This window comes from Pocillopora damicornis, chromosome 3, assembly GCF_964200805.1.
Source record: "Pocillopora damicornis chromosome 3, jaPocDami1.2, whole genome shotgun sequence".
Taxonomy (NCBI): Eukaryota; Metazoa; Cnidaria; class Anthozoa; order Scleractinia; family Pocilloporidae; genus Pocillopora; species Pocillopora damicornis.
Window position 1 is genome coordinate 19,761,257 of NC_142672.1, and position 17,266 is coordinate 19,778,522.

At 38.7% G+C, this 17,266-nt stretch overlaps 1 pseudogene; it reads right to left on the reverse strand.

Moving 5' to 3' along the window:
* Positions 1-15,617: 15,617 nt before the first annotated feature.
* On the reverse strand, positions 15,618-16,738 carry LOC149048721 (uncharacterized; annotated as a pseudogene).
* Positions 16,739-17,266: the final 528 nt, after the last annotated feature.

The window sequence follows — 17,266 nt, forward strand, 5'->3', positions numbered from 1 at the left end:
ACATCGCCCCTTTGAGAAACATTGGATTTTTGTGTGGTTGAGACCAAGACAGTTAAGGCAGCGCTGTTGGCGCTGAAGTAGGGATCGTCGTTCCTCTACTGTTTTAATCTTGGCGCACTTTTCAGGTCGATGTGTTCCTGCACAGTACGTAAGGCCTAGGTGTCTTTTGTTCGGCGTTTTAAGTTCCGTGTCGTTGTTGTGTGATATGATACGATACAGTATGATACGTCGTCTTGGAACGACAACGCCGTTTCTGTGTCTAGTGTATGTCCTCTTCTGTCTCCAAGGACATCACGATTTTGGCATCCATGGGTGCTATTTCTTCGGCTCTTCGCGTGAGCCTGTCTACCAGCGCCTCCAATTCTGCTTGATCTGGAGTCTCCGAAGTTATTAGTTTTTCCGCTCTTTTGAAATCTTGGGTGCAGTGTCCCTTGTATGCTCCTCGGCTGGATCTCCATTTCTTTATCTCTTCTTCGCTCATTATATCTTGTCCGCGCTGGTCACGGCACCAGTGTTACAACTGTTAATGTTGTAACGACAAAATAAGACGAGTAAACGTAACGTCTTCTTTCTTTATTGTTGTTGTTTCAATTACATGTCGCGCGCATTGTGACGTAGTTAAATTACATAATTTATGACAGTTTATATTGCGTTTTACTTTGAAAGTCTGGCATAGATTTTCATAGGGCAGAATGAGAGCACCGTCTAGTTTCAGCAAATGCGAAAACCGGGTCTCAATAGAGATAAAAGGCGATTTTTTTAGATGAAGAGAGAACAAAGTTACAAAAGTGCCAATCATACCTCAAGGAAGAGAGAGGGAGAGCTAGACGTAAAGGCACTTTTGTAACCTCATTTTGGCACTTATGTAGCCTAAAGTGGCACCTCTGTAACTCTTGTGGCACTTACGTAACTTATGGCACTACTGTAACCTGGCACTCCTGTAACTTTGTGCCACTAATGTAAATTTTGTGGCACTTCGGTGGTGCCTTATTTCTAAAAGGTGTGTTGTCACTTCAAATAACAAGTGAAACACTTTCCTAAACATATACTTCAGGGGAAAGGAACTGCATTGTTCCCATCTTATCAGAAATGGGTGAATGTATTAACGTTGTCAGATATTCCACGGCACTACATTGCATGACATATTTCATCGTTTAAAGCAAAGGCTTCCTTAACCCATGTAGCAAGGCCAAACTATTGTCTGCAAATTTAATCGCCATAAAAGGACTCCTCAGTATTGCATTGTGCAACCTTACGATGCAAAATGTTACGCATCGTTTACCACACGCACATAAAACAAACTGGCGGCCTTTTCTACACGGTTTTGCTTGCACGAGCAGCAAATCATCGTTATTCTCGACAAATAAATTGTGTTAGTGAGGCTTGGTGGTGAATTTTTAGTACATGACGTCATCAAGCATAAGGCTTATCGATTACTTCATGAGACTCGTATCATTATTCCTAGACAGAGACGGTTGCCTGTTATGAAATGAAATCCCTTTCGCTATTTCAAGTCGTTAAGGTAATATTAAAGTTCATTTCTATTGATATCGTTTTCTCTTCTGTACACCCACTTTATTGACGCTACTGGCTACACCATCTTTTTACCCCAAATGCAGACAGGGGAGAAAGGAAATTTTCCCATTACAATGTAGATGTCCAGATGGCGCAGGCCCTTAAAAAGCGGTTTATAACGTAGCGCTTCATAGTGATGTCGGAAGGGAGTCACTGACAAACTCAACGAATTATTCTCTACCATCTCGGTTTCCAAAAGTATGAACAACGGTAAAACCGCTTTCACCTCTGGACTACCTTGTTTACATTTTATCTTAATTTCAACCAATGAGGGAGCTAGGGAAGCGTTTTTTTTTTTCTTTTTTTTTCTATTTGTTACCGAGACGCTTGTTGGACTGCTTTCGCTTTCGCTCTTATTTGAGCCTGCTTACGATTTGAGCTATCGTATAATCTTTAAACATCGTCTTACCCAGTTCTTCGTTTGCCAATCGCTCCAAAATTGCGGGCTTAGAAATTGTTGCCCCTTCAATCATGTCTTGAAACAAATCAATCAGTTTTTTAACATGGGTGTCGCTAAATATGCCTTGGGATCTTTCAGTCGTATCCGTGGGTGCCCAAATTTCAGACTTATGGCTGCTTGTGTCTTAAAACATTCTACCGACAAGAATGGCAACAGTTTCTTCCTCAATAGGTGATGAAGTTATCTCATCAGCTTGCTAGGCTGTTTGGGAACTGTAACGTCATTCCATATGGATCCTGTTGTATACTCTTTTTGGACTTTCTTAGCACAATATCGGGTCAGACTAGATTTTTTTCTCGAACCAAAGACATAGTGACACTTTACAACGATATTTCTTTGGCAAATGAATTTTGCAGTGTTTGTAACGACTCTTCTTTCCAGGGAGCTCGTTCCATACCCAGGGAGTTGGCTGTTACGAGTTCATATTCACTGAACTCATTGACTTCCTTTCTTGTTCCCAGCTCTTTATCGTTTTTCTCACAGTTTCTCATTACGCCATGAAGCTTTTCAGATGCTTTCACAGATGACTTGTTCTTCTCGAAAACTCTATAGTACTTCTCGGCGGTACCTTCTTGATGTGCCATTAGGTCAGCCAGGTTGCTGGTAATTTGGCATGACATTGAGATACGGCGCTTTTTCGGTAGAGAGTGTGGTGGACTGGTCCCTCGATCCTGGCTTTCTCGAAAATGGAGCTAAGAGCCTTGGTCATTTGATTTGACTCCGTTCGACTTCCTACGCATGACAAAAACGCCTGTTTCCCATCGGACTGTGCAGCAGGAAGTCGAGGTCTCATTTCCTTTATGAAAACATCGATGTAGCTTTACAAGAGCTTTGTCATTGAATCTGAGAGCAAAGTGCGAAAAAGAAACTGGGCCTCCTGTGTTTGACCAATATTCAAACAAAAGGGGATTGCAGTATACAAAGGGTAAATCATAGCTAAAAACAACAAATTTTGGACTACTTTTGAATTCCAATTTTTCAGTATCTCAGAGGGTGTTTTCTTTGTAAGTAGCTATTCAATTTCGCAAGGAAATTGAAGTAAAGTATAAAAACTCGTGAATAAGCAGCATTTTCATTTTTCGACCTTGAACGTTTGCGCTATGTCGCGTCACATCAGCGCGCCTGCTCATACAGAAGGCAATCATCAGCGGTCACCCATGAGCAAATAGTAGACGCTGAAATGACCAATGGAGGGGCGCTTTACTTAAGTTGTGTTGGTAAGTAGTAAATCACTATGATAATATTAAAACATGAAAATTTAGGTAGTGAAGCATAAGCAGCATAATCATAACCTTAATCAGCATAAGAAAATTAAATCCACCAACTTAAAATGAATGTAACAGTAAGTATAGATCACGGCGATTGTTTGTACCAAAATTTATTTCATTTCGACGTTTTTAAATGGGAATTTCCCTTTGCGAAAAATCTAGCGAAAGTGGCACTCTTGTAACCCGCATTACAGTCAAGGGTTTTTGTTGGTTAAATGGTTGCCAAGGGTAACAAAAAAAAAATTTGTAAACATAAATAATTGACATGGAACTAGAAATGTTGAATAACTTAGTCATAGTGGACTTGTCAAGTTTAAAACTCCATTTCAAGGGCTTAAATTGGGCTTAAAGATGAAATGGCATATACATTTACCCAATTTTTTCAAACTTCTATAAAACTAGTTTGAAAATTGTGAGGGTAGTTGAGAGAACCTAGTGGTGTGTATTAGCTATCGATGTATAGCTTAATTGCTGTGGAATACGCCAATTACCCTTCAAAGTGCACCCTTACCCCAACGAGTGCCACAAAGGTTACATTTCACGTTTGAAAAGTTAATAAAAAAAAAACAGTAAAATGCGTTAATTCTTTTGAAATTTTAACATAACGCAAACAAAACATTGATACACCCATCCATTGTTTAGTTACGACTTTTTCAGCATTCCTCAACGAAATATTACTTAAGAGACAAAAGGTTACAAAAGTGGTGCACTTTACATCTAGGGAGAGAGAGTGGAAAAGAAGAATGATTGATTTGGATATCTTAGAAGGCAGTTTGGAAGACTTTGAGAAGGATGATGATTGAATTGATTTGAGGTTAATGATTGATCAAAGCTATTCGTATCTGCCTTGAATTTGATAGGCAATAACAATAGATACAAAAGTATATGCAAATGATTTAACGCTGTAAAAAACTGATCAAGTTGTTGTAACAATGCTGTAAACACTGAAATATAAACCAAAGAGAAGTTCTGTCTTTCTAATACAATCTTAATAAAGACAATAGTTTACCTGATAAAAATTAAATTGACAATTATACGATCTGAAAGGATAGGTATTAAATGTTCAATATAAACTTGTCCATTCAAAAAGAGCCATTTTCCTCGGTATAAATAAAAATAAAACCAAATGTGTGAAGGTCAATATTGTTTATGATAAAATCCGTCTTGCTTTTTTTTTTCCTTCTTGCAGTTCATTGTTGTGAAGTGGGGATCCATTTAGTTATAAGATGTGGAGAACAGCCATTGCCAAGGCAAAATAACATTAATTGGAAGATATCTTGATCGCTTATTGGTTTTTCTAGAATTTAAGTGGTATGTCATTCGGCCAGAAGGAAAGTACATAAAAGGCATCACCGTTGATCAAGTGAGCTTCCTCCTTTTTCAGGTCTCCTATTAAAATTATTTTTTCCCTTCTGCCAAAGCAGCGTCCAGTTTTTCCTCAAATTCTGAATTGAACCCCGCTTTTAAATATTGAGATCCGACCAGAGGGCGATACACAGTTAACAAATAGAGAAGCTTTGACTGTGCTCTGTTCTGTTGCAAAGCGCGCAGGAAGCAGCTAGAGCATAAAAGAAGTGTAGGGAGAAACACGAGACGTAGTTAATCCTTATTAAATTTATAATTTAAGCCAAAAAAAAATTGTTACGTGTACGATGCGTCACAAAGTAAAATTGCAAGGGTGGAAACGGTTGCTGTGGGGATCAGTGTCAATTAAAACAGTCTAATATATATTATACAAGCTAATAATAGTAATTACATTGAAAAGAAGAAAAGTGCGTAATAGCCTTCTGGCCGGGTATTACCTATCCAAGGTAAGGAAAAAATTGTTAAATCCTCCCCCCAAAAAATAAAACTTTTTTTCCAATTTTGCTGACGCCACGATGTTGTGATCTCATGACGTAATAGTTTACGCCCGAAAAGGACCTTGGTAATCTTATAAATTTCATTTGGCTTTGAGTGAAAATGTGTGTCAAACTATGTGGCCTCTTGGAAATTTTGTCCTTGAAAGAGTTGGACGCAACCTTGGAGATGGTTGGTACAATCTCTGGAATGTGAAGAAAGTATGAAATAGGGTTTATTTGGAGTAGGTGTTGGAGGGGAGGTGATAACTGATACATAAAGAAGAACAAGTTACGGATGCGATGGTCGGAACATTTCGGACGGTAAGTCATGTAACCAAAAATCAGTATGTGAGGTTTGTATTCATAGGTGGTGGAGAGCAAATCACAAAAAGAGTACAAGGAGACGAAAATGTAAATTATTCTTCTGAGAGAAACTCTTATTGATTCTTTGTTGTAGTTTCTCATACTCTATGTGTATGTAATTTTATAGGGATAAATCGCTCGGACAGAATTGCCAAACAACATGACATTTATTATTCCAACACTAAGAGTCTAGAAGATAAATGGAAAGTCAACGAGTAAATGGTTTCATCCATTAAAAAGCCTCCAGGCAAGAAATCCATCATGGAAAACATTGTCCATTACATTACTCAAATCAAAAGAAATTTGAAATTGTAATACAACAAGAAAGTTTTATTAAAAATAAATCTTGTTGAAATCTAATTCACTAGTCATATAGCCCAAATAATTTCGTAAATCGACACTGGCTTGTCCTGGTTTCGACTTTTACACCACCGAATCCGTGTCAGAGAGTACTTGCTCATCTAAATACTCAAGGTAACTGTATAACTTAAATCTTGCTTGCGTTGTGTTAAAGGCAGCAATGAGAATGTTCATTTTCTTTCGTCTGGGTATGTCTTCGTTGATACTGTTGTACATGACTTCTAACACATCTTCTGAATGGATTCTAATGTAAAGAACTGTTGACATATTCAAAGAGTTTGTGAGGTGCGCTTATGGTTTTTATAACTTGCTAAATGTTTTAATAATTTAACTGAGCTAGAAAAGTTGTCAAAGAAGACGTGGTGGTTCTTATTCGTGAGAGGCCTAACCACACAAGTCATCACATCGTACCCTTGGCGACAGATTCTTGGCCACTGATTTGGTTCTTTACCTAAGTAAACATCGAAATTCAGAACAAAGCCATTACTAGAATCTGCGGTCATCCAAATTTTAATACCATACTTGATGGGCTTAGCTGGCTTGTACTGTCTAAAAGATAAACTCCCATGAAAACCAATCATACCCTCATCAACAGAAATATTCATAGTGGACAGAAAATTCCCCCCCCCCCCCCGCATTTAGCATGGACATAATCTAATTGGGTTGAACATTAAAAAGTCGATCATAATCTATATCGCCCTAATGTAAATAAGAATTTAACTATTCAAACCTATTCCTAGGCATCACCTTGTTTATCCCTGGATTCCCAAAAAAATTAATCGGCTGACCAGAAAAGAGCATAATTTGGTAACATAACAATACCCATAATTATGATGATTCCGAGAATTGCCTTCATTTCTGCCTGCATTATGGAACTTTTAAAAAGATCACCTAACTTTTGGTGTGCATAACGATTGCTTTCTTCGACCATTCTGTCCTACAAATCATCCCAGATGTGAGCTGAAAATATACCTATTTCATTAGGGTTATTTAAGACTAAATAATGCCTGTAGAGGCCACGAATTGAGGAACTTGGAAATCGTCAAGCTGGTCAGTCCAGCAAGCTTCTTCTTCAGCGTCTGTGTCTTCCTCTTTAGCCTCTAAATCATCTAGATCTAAATCCGACTCATTATACTGATTTAATCCTTCCCTATCTAATTCATCGAACCCATCAGAGCTTCCTTTGTCCCCTGAGTCTAAGAAAAGTGCCACAACCTCTGGATTCAATTAAATCTCGTCAGCCGTATTCGACCGCAGGCACGTCAATGTGAAAATTTTAAAATTACTGGCACCACTAATCAACTGTCAAAAATCTGGGGAAAGGAGGCCAAATGACTGGTTAATTGTTCACCTGAGTCACAATGGAAACGAAACACAAAGATCTACTAGGGTAGAGTGGGGCAAGATTATAATACGATCGTATTTTTTTATGGGGGGGGGGGGGTTCAAGGGAAGTTGAAGTTGAAGTTGTTACACACAGGCGGTTACTGGTGGTTTAGATGCTGATGGGTTAAATTTGAATTGCTAAGCCATGAACGAACAATCTTTTAAAGTTTACCCTGTTACGCACATGTGAGCCATGATTGTGCTACTTGTTTTTACCAATCTGCTTCAAGACGAAATCGACGACTTTTCCCATGTTCTTTCTCTATGTGGTATCTAAACACAGCAGGGCAGGAAAAGGTTTTTGCACAATATTCTGTTCCTGGCCATATCGTCTCACCACTTATGTATTTCCTCTACCCCAATTCTGTTTTCTTCTCTCTGCCGATCTACTGTTAAGAGCTGGTCTTTTTGAACTTCGATGTCTGTCTCTGTCTGCCTTCTGACTTTTTCTACCGTATCATTTGCCATCGCTCCAGCATCTCTCTTACTACCCTTCGTGAGGATTGCCTCATTTACATTTTCCTGGCATGTTATGGTGGATTAAGCACGTTTTGTGTCACTCCCCAGCTTTGTGTTGGCAAATGGCATGTTGTAGGCCTGACTGAGCCAGGTTTTATATATATATATATATATATATATATATATATATATAAATATTATGAGAGGAAAAAAGGACGTAACTACATTTCCCGACAAGCCTGTTTCGTGAATCGCTTCACTCTTCAGGGGTTTAATTGCACTGCACTGATGAGGCCCAGAAGGCCGAAACAGTACTGTCTGCAGTTAGTTATATATATATATATATATATATATATATATATATATATATATATATATATATATATATATATATATATATATATATATATATATATATATATATATATATATATATATATATATATATATATATATATATATATATATATAACTAACTGCAGACAGTACTGTTTCGGCCTTCTGGGCCTCATCAGTGCAGTGCTGATGCTAGGATGGAGGTAAGGCAATATAGCCACCCCAAGTGATCTCACACATGTGGGATCACCTAAGCCATGCCAGAGTGCTCAAACTAGAAAAACTAGTGGGCGTGCATAATGCTAGCAGCAATGACTCATCCTAGTAGAGTGCTCAATTTGGACATGAAAGCAAAGCTTTGTATGCCAAAGAGCTATATATATATATATATATATATTTATATACACACATATATATTTATATACACACACACACATATATATATATCGTTTCTTTAATTTCTTCATATAACAACAACTTTATAAGGGTAATACTGTCACTGGTGGGATTCAAAGGTTTGAGAATAGGGACATTCATGATTACCATTCCTTGGGAAGCTAGTTAGTTTGTTTTTTCCCGAGAGTCCTGATGTTTCCCGAGACTTCGTCTCGGGAAACATCAGGACTCTCGGGAAAACGAAACTAACTATGGGACCATACATGAAATGTATTGTTTGCTAGTAGTCTCGTTTCAGTGTAAATTTAAGCGAGGCTACAAAGTGGCAGATACTAAACAAGACTTGGTTCCTTAGGCTGTGTGATTTCTTTGTAATTAAACAAGTTCTGATTGTAGCATCGCAGCTGCTTTCGAGTTGTCGAGCCACGTCGACAATAGACTTGGCAACCTCTTCTATCTCTTAAGACTAGGAGTTCTCATTGAGAAGTGAGTGCTGCCGTTAGAGATGTTTGACTGCAAATATGACAATGAGAATTTCAAAAAAAATAAAACGTATTTTATTTGCAAATGGTTACATATTCTTTGCAAATATAATATAGTTGTAGTAGTTGCTAAAATTGACAACAAAAATATCGGTTAACGAAAACAGAAGGTATAACGAAAAGCATTTACTAACGCAACGATAATAACTGATTGTTAGAACGATTATTGACAAGACCTTTTGTCTATCAAGTGCAAATGTTAAATATACTAAGTACTTGGCTTAAGAACTTACTTACTTAGAACAGTTACTCTGTGTTATAACGGCAATAAGGGCTTAATGAACTTATCCTTATAATGATAAGTGACACTGTAACACAACGGATTAGACTGTATTTCATCTAACAATGTTTAGCTATATTTGAAGCCTTTTTATCATTATGAAAAACACTAAATATGGGGTCTGAGAATGTTAGTGACTACTTTGGAACGTTTTTTGTACGTTACTACTATGGCTTTTAAGCCTAGTAAGACCTTTGCAAAGTCGTTCTTAGAAGGATTAATGACACCTTCTGTTGAAAACAACTGTGAGATAACTTTGTTAAAAAGTGTAAGAGTTAATCTGTCCTTCTTTGGTGTGGTTAGAAAAAAGAATTGTGTATAATACTGTGTTGGGCACAGGCCTGCTAACTGTTGCATGTTACAATAATTGCATGTGATAATTTCGGACGAATTATCATTTTGTATCTTTTTGTTGCATTTATTACATGCTATATACATTGATGTAGAAATCACCCCTGCTACAGACCCTTCTACACTGGTTGTCATAGAATCATCAGAAACTGTAAACGTTGGTGCTAAGGCTAATATATTAGCATGTGGCTCCGTGGCTGTAAACCTTGACTCCGATCGACAATATACAAGAGAACTTGCTAGCACATGCGATCTTCCGCTGATCGAGCGTCAGCACACTGCAAGTGACATAAATGCACACTGTCGGCCTCTAGAATGCTCACTGAAAGCTTTGTGACCTTGCAAAATGCTTCCTCGAATAGCAGTAATCATAACAGATGCCACAACTTACCTGGAAATAGGCGTAAATCTTGACTCCGATCGACTAAAAACGATAACTCAAGCTGTGAGCGAGCACATGCGATTTTCCGCTGAGCGAGCACGATTTTCTGCTGAGCAAGCACATGTCAATTTCTTATAACACGGCTGCTGATTGGCCAGAGAGCATCATATAACAGGTTTTTTCATTGGCTGTTTCCTGATGCGAACGATGGATCGAACGATCGAACCAAAGACCATCGATCGTTTCCCAATATGAAGCTGCCTGCGGCAGCAATAAGATAAGATAAGATAAGATAACTTTATTTATACACGGTATTTCCATCAGTTGTTAATTATCTATAAAGGTATATCTATCTTCCTAACTATAATAAAATCTAATGATAACAATTTAAATAAAAGAACAAATAAAAAAAATCTGCTTTTCATGGAGGCCGTGTCTAAAATTTACTTAAAATTAAGATATTACTTTAAACTGTGGCGACTTAATTTAGATTTAAAATCGGTCAGTGAAGACGCTTGTCTTTGGTCTAAGGGTAAGTCGTTCCACAAGTGAGCTCCGCTGTACAAAAAACTTCTCTTAAGATAATCAGTTCGAGGTTGTGGAAGAACTAATTTGTTTTCCGTATTCCTTAAACGATAAGCACTTATATTGTCACGATATACAAATCTTGATCTCAGATAATCTGGTGTCATACCATGTAAAGTTTTATACATTAAGATAGATTTTTGTTCCAATCTTTGATAGTAGAGTCTTCGCCACCCTAGTGCCCGGAACAAATCATCTAAATTACTATCATAGCTCGCAGACATTAGGATGCGAGCTGCCCGATTTTGAAGCCTTTGCAGTTTTTCAGAAAGGCCCTTGTTAAAGTTTCCCCACACTACATTACAATAATCAAAATGTGGTTGAACAAGGCTATTATAAACTTTGATTAGAACATTAAATGGAGTGAGGTGCCGAATTCGTTTAATTGCACCAATGGCACAAGCTATCTTCTTAGAGATGTTTTCAATATGACACTCCCAGTTGATATTTTGATCGACATAATCTCCAAGGGACTTAGCGGAGGTTACTTGTTCTATTGCGATTTCGTTTATAGTAAGAGAAGGACTTTCCGTAAATTGTGATAACTTCTGCCTTGATGCAATAAACATAAACTCAGTTTTTGTCATATTTAGGGTAAGCTTGTTAGCACTCAGCCATTCGTACACATTACTCAGGTCGTAATTAAGGCAATAATTTATATGATCAAAGTCAGTACTGGCAAGCGTCAGGCTGGTATCATCTGCGTACATTCTGGGTTCCGAATATGTCAGACAATGTGGTAAGTCATTAATATATATTAAAAACAGAAGGGGTCCCAAAATTGTGCCCTGGGGAACACCACCTCTTAGATATTTCGGAGTCGTCGGTGCGTGCTTTTCACATACATATTTCACATACATTTTCACATACATTTTCACATACATTTTCACATACATCTTCTTTGTTTCCTAGACCTGAGATCGTTGGTGCATGAGAATTGTGCAATTGAGTAGGTCACAAAACACAATATTAAGCGCATTCTCCCCTCATAATTTATCATTACGTATGAAACACTTAGTACCTACAGGGAATCATTTCCTCCCCCCCCCCCGACAAATGGATCGCGTGACTTGCAAATAGTTTTGTTAGTCACGCAAACATCGCTTCTCCCCAGATTCCTCGAAAAAGTTCCCAAGTGAATATTGGGAATAGTGGGTGTTTCGGCAAGATACTCATCAAATAAGATCCAAATTTTTGCTGATGGAAAAAAAAAACTCTTCTTTTTAATCAACACTTCATGTAAATGTACACAGGTAGGATTCTCCAAATACCGTCATGAAAACCATGTACGTAACATTTACTTTTCTATAAACAATAAAACAACTCTAGCAGAACTTGACTGAAAATCTGGCTAACTTAAGTTTACACAACACTTGTTGACGCCGAGACTAACCTTAGCTACTAACCGAACTTAACGCCTTTGCTGACGTTTCATATCAGTCTTTAAATCTGGACGGTAAACAAGTACTCCGGGTTCTTGTCTTCTGAGAGACTGGTAAAGCACTGCTTGTACTGGATAAATGCTCCGCAGGACTCGCGGGTGCTGAGCTTACTGGCATAGGACTGAAAGGTGTGGCAGGCCATGTCGGTGCCGTGAGTACTTCCTTGTGATTGGTTCTAGGTAAGGTTGTACCATCCTTGTTTCTTTGCTTGTCTTGAGTTGTAGGCTCTGCTGCATGTCTCAAGAATTGCCTATTCCTTCTGAGGGTCTGATGGCCTGATTTGACCTGTCTGAGAGTTTCTCTACGCGAGTAGTTTGCTTCCACGTTTGATTCTTCTGCGAGGGTGCGATTCGGACTTCTTGTCCAATCTCTAGTTCAGGCGACTGTCTTGCACTATGGTCACGGTAAAGCTTGACCTTCAGCCTTTTCCACTCTAACTGCTTTGTAGAGTCTGGAATTATTTCGGGACGGAGAAGACTTGCTGCTGTAGGTAGTAGAGCTCGTGTTCTTCTAGACATAAGCCTTTGAGCAGGGCTGGTTCCTAGACCTTCTGTAGGGGTGTTCCTATAGTCTAACAAGGCTAACCATGGGTCTTTACCATCTCGTTCAGCCTTCTGAAATAGCTGTTTGACTGTCTTGACTGAAGATTCAGCTTTACCTTTGCATAATGTGGTAATGACGTCACATGGTTGAATTCCCAGCTGAGTGAAAACTCGTGAAACTCCTGACTGCTAAACTGTATACCTTTGTCTGAAACAACAGTGTCCTGAATCCCTTGTCTACTTAATTGTTGTATAAGAACTTAAGAACTGCATGTGAGGTAGTGTCCTCAAGTTCATCTACTTCAACAAAATCTGAGAAGTAATCAACGAGTGTGATGTAATTCTTGCCCCTTCCTGTAAACAGATTTGCTTCATGGCCTGTCGGGAACTTCACGAGATTGCATAGGCTGACAAGCATTTTTTGCTGGAAACTCTGCGCAAACTGAGCATCTCTCAATTATAGCTTTGATTTCTGAATTCATGCCAGGCCAGGAGACCATGTCTTTAGCCTTTCTCGGGCATGAAGCAATTTCTTGACGGCTGGGGTGTATTCTTAAAAGCATCTCCGGCCTCATAGCTTTCGGAACTATCACTTTCTGACTCTTAAACAGAATTCCGTTGTAGAGCGAAATCTCTTCTCTATAATTCCAGTAGTCGCGAATTTGTACTGGGCATTGCTCTCTTTTCTCTAGCCATCTCGTTAGGAAAGTGTTTTTTAAGGTTTCGAGAGCGAAGTCTTGCGCTGAAGACTTCTGCAGTTGAGCTAGCCTTTCTGGAGCTACTTTGATGGAATCAAAGGGGATGAGTGTTTCAAGTTCTATGACGAAAACTTGAAAGTTGTCTGACATCGACGTACTATCAGTGAGGCTCTAGACAAATGATCGGCGACATACATCTGTGCATCAGGTTTGTACTTGACCTCTACATTAAAGCGTTGTAACCGCAACATCATTCTCTGTAAACGACACGGAGCCGCGTGGATGGTCTTTTGAAAAATGCTCTGCAAAAGCTTGTGATCTGATTTAACTGTTATCTTCTTCCGACCAGCAAGGCACTGAATAAATCTTTCACATGAGAAGACAATCGCTAAACATTCCTTTTCAATCTGAGTATATTGTCTCTCAGTCCGTGACAGGGATGTGAAGCAAACGCGACCGGCTGGCCGTTTTCCAACAACGCTGCTCCTAACCCATATTCGCTTGCATCGCATTGCACGGTGACTTATTCCTCCAGATCATAATACTTGAGCATACAGTGTTTGACTACAAGTTTTCTTCCTTCCTTGAATGCCTCCTCGTGCTTTTCTGACTAGATAAATTTTGCTTCCTTTGCAGTCAAGTCCCTCAGTGGTTGTGCAACTTCTGATAACCTAGGCAGGAACTTTGACTAGTAATTGACGAATCCTAGAAGACTCAACAGTTCCTTCTTTGATTGAGGCTTCGGTATCTCCTCTACTGCTTTAGATTTGTCTGGGTCTGGCTTTAACCCATTCTTGGTGATCAAGTGTCCCATGAATATAACTTCAGACTTCCTGAGGTTTATCTTACTGCTGTTTAGACGTAGATTTGCTTTAGGGTTAGGTCTAGCTGACGAAGTAAGTTTTCATCATGATTTTGGTTAGCTTCCTCGTCATTCTCTCCATAGCCCACTACAAGTAGGTCATCTCTGATCACCTCTACCTCCGGTAACCTATCGAGTTTCTCGTGTAACTTATGCCCTGTTCACACCAATTTAAACAAGTTTCATTAAACATAGTTTTTTTAAACATGGTTTTATAAAACATGTGTTGTTCAAGAACCGTTCACACTGCAGACTCGGTTAGGTATCGTGCAGCCTCGTTTTGATGTGGATTGTTGCCAATAAATTAAACAGGCTATCAAACAAAACAAACATGGCAAACTTTGATTGTCTGTGGTATTCTCTGAAACCCCCCACATTTTTTGGAACATTTCAAAACCTGGACACCGTCTGAGAACAATTAAAGATGCAGTAATTGCAAGTTTGCCATTTCACATATGAAATAAACATTAGCACTGAAATTATGCTAAAAAATTAGGGAGTAGTTTGAAACCCATGGTGTGACATATGCTAATTTAGCCATGCATACTCACGTTCACATAAAATACTAATTTGAGTGCAAGACTTGCATCTTCCTCTATGAGTAGTAGCTTTAGGCCTAAGGAAGGAGGGGGACAATCTCAGCTTTTCTATCAAGTGTTCAGTTTGAATACAAAGAAGATCTACTCACTCAGTGACATGGCCTCAGCTGGGATTTATGTCAGCAAACTACTTTAATTCATTGACTTTTTGCTCTTGCTCCGTTGCAAGTGACTGCATCATTATACACCAGACGTTTTTGGTAGTCCCTTACAAGAAAGAGTAATTAAGCAAACACACAGAGCTCTCTGTTGTAAATGTCTCAATGAGACTTAAAATACATTATTCATACCACCCTCTTTCTATGAACAACTGATGGAACCTCAGAAAAAAATTTCATCATTTTAAAGGTGGATCACAACTTTATTTTCAAATATTAAATCAATTTTCCAAAAAAATCCTAGTCACTGTGCACAAAAATATTCATTTATTTCATTGATTTTCCGGAGCATTTTTTAAATACTCTGGGCCAGGTCGTTCAAAGCTGGCTTAAGTTAACCCAGGGTTAGTGTGAAATTTGATTTCAAATCTGAAAACTTAAAAAGAAATCCATTTCCTTTTTTTTTCTACAATTTGATGATTAGATGGTCTAAGAAAAATAGGGAAAATTATCCCAAAAAAGACTCCTGAATAAGAAATAAAGAAAGCTGAATCAAAATTTTACCCTGGGTTAGTGCTAATCGGCCTCTGAACAACTAGGCCCTGCTGGAAAATTAAAAATAACACTTAAAAGAAAATAAACCGATTTCTATTTTCTCAAAGAAAAAAAGCATAATCAATTGAAGACAACCATAGAAGACAATTAGTTCAAGTAAAGAAAAGTTAACCGGAGAATGTCATCATCAATGACTCAAGCGTTTTCTTGCACCTTCTCCAACGACTAAGAATCGGCCATTAGATTTCGTCAAACATTTTTCAACTTACAGCATAAATAAAGCCGAAAACTAAACCAGCTGAAACTGTCGCAGGTACGAGCGCAAATGAAATTGTTGAAAACGCGTACTTTTCATTTTCGAAGAACCTGCGCCAAATTTCAGCAGAAACTCTTGGTCTTCCTTCCTCCTTTTCTCCTTCCTTTCTTCTTCTCGTCTTTCACGAGCCTCCTCTGCGGCCAGAAAATCCCTATCAGCAGCTTGTTGATAGGAAACATGCCTCCAACGCCTTGTCGATTTTTGTAAAGGCATCCGTCGTTGACAGCTTACGCTTCTTCGTGGCGGGTTTGAAAAATGGCTTGCTAGCATCTGTTTTTCTTTTTGCGAAGGAACACAAGAAATCTTTAAATGCAGAAGTCGAGAATTAATCATGTGGAAGGCTGTTTGAGCCAATACTTATTTCAACATTATTGTACAAATCTATTCATCTTGGAAGTAAAATTATCAAGAAATTTTGTTAGAGATTAAAGACAACGCAGGCGCCGATATTGAAACATTTCCTTGGCCCATTGTCTGACCCTCCAATCAGCGAAAGTTTTCAAAGCTCACCTGTCAAACATTTAGCCTTGTTTGGTTGAGGAAATTTGCTAGCTGTTTTGTTGTTGCTGCCGCCGCTGGTGCCGCCGCTGGTGCCGCCGCTGAAGAAAGGCCACTCTTCGTTTGGTTCATAGTTCTCAATATTTTCATGGTCTTCTTCTTCATTGTCCGCCTCAATGATAATTTTTGAAGAATTTACCACAACCTTCTGTTTGCTATATGGTTTTTTGGAGAAAAATTCATCAACTTCGTCGAAAAACGCCGGCTTCCTCTTCGGAGTTCCGTTTCTGGTCTTCTCGCATTCTTCTTTGTAGGACCGATACGCTCTTACTAAAGTGTGTATTCTTGTTTTGCAGGCATCTTCATCACGGTCTTTGTAAAAAAATCGCTTATTTCTTGTCATATAGGCCTCTTTCTTGTACAAGACATTAACTTCATTTCTATATTTTCGTCCCCCCCACTTCTGGAGTAGCAATAACGTTTCCTGGTTTTCCCAAACTCTTCCGCAGGTTTTTTTGGTAACAGAAAAGTTAAACAACCTCATTTAGGTAGTTTTATTAAACACGGTTTTGAACATGTTTGGCTACACGCGCCCGCGGTGTGAACAGGTAGTTTAATAAAACTAGTTCATTTAAACAACATTTAACCATGTTTAACCTTTGGTGTGAACGGGGTATTAGACTCAAATTCTTCAGGAACTAGGTTGATACTGAAGGGTAGTCTCAAATACTTGTAACGCCCAAAGAGAGTCCAGAATGTCCTCTTGAGGCTACTACTTGCATCCAATCCAACCTGAAGAAACCATCTTTAGCATCCAAGGTGCTAAACACTTTTGCTTCGCTGAGTTTAGGTAACAATTCATCTGAGGTGGGCATTTGATATTTAGGACGGATGACTACCTTGGTAAGATCTTTAGGATCCAGGCAAATCCTGATCCTGTTTCGTGTGGTCACCACAACCATACTACGTCAGTCACCATAACCCACTCGGTGGGTTATGGTGACTTTTTCCACGATTCCTTTCTTCTCAAAGTCATCAAGTTTGGTCTTGACTCTTTTGCGTAAGGCGACTG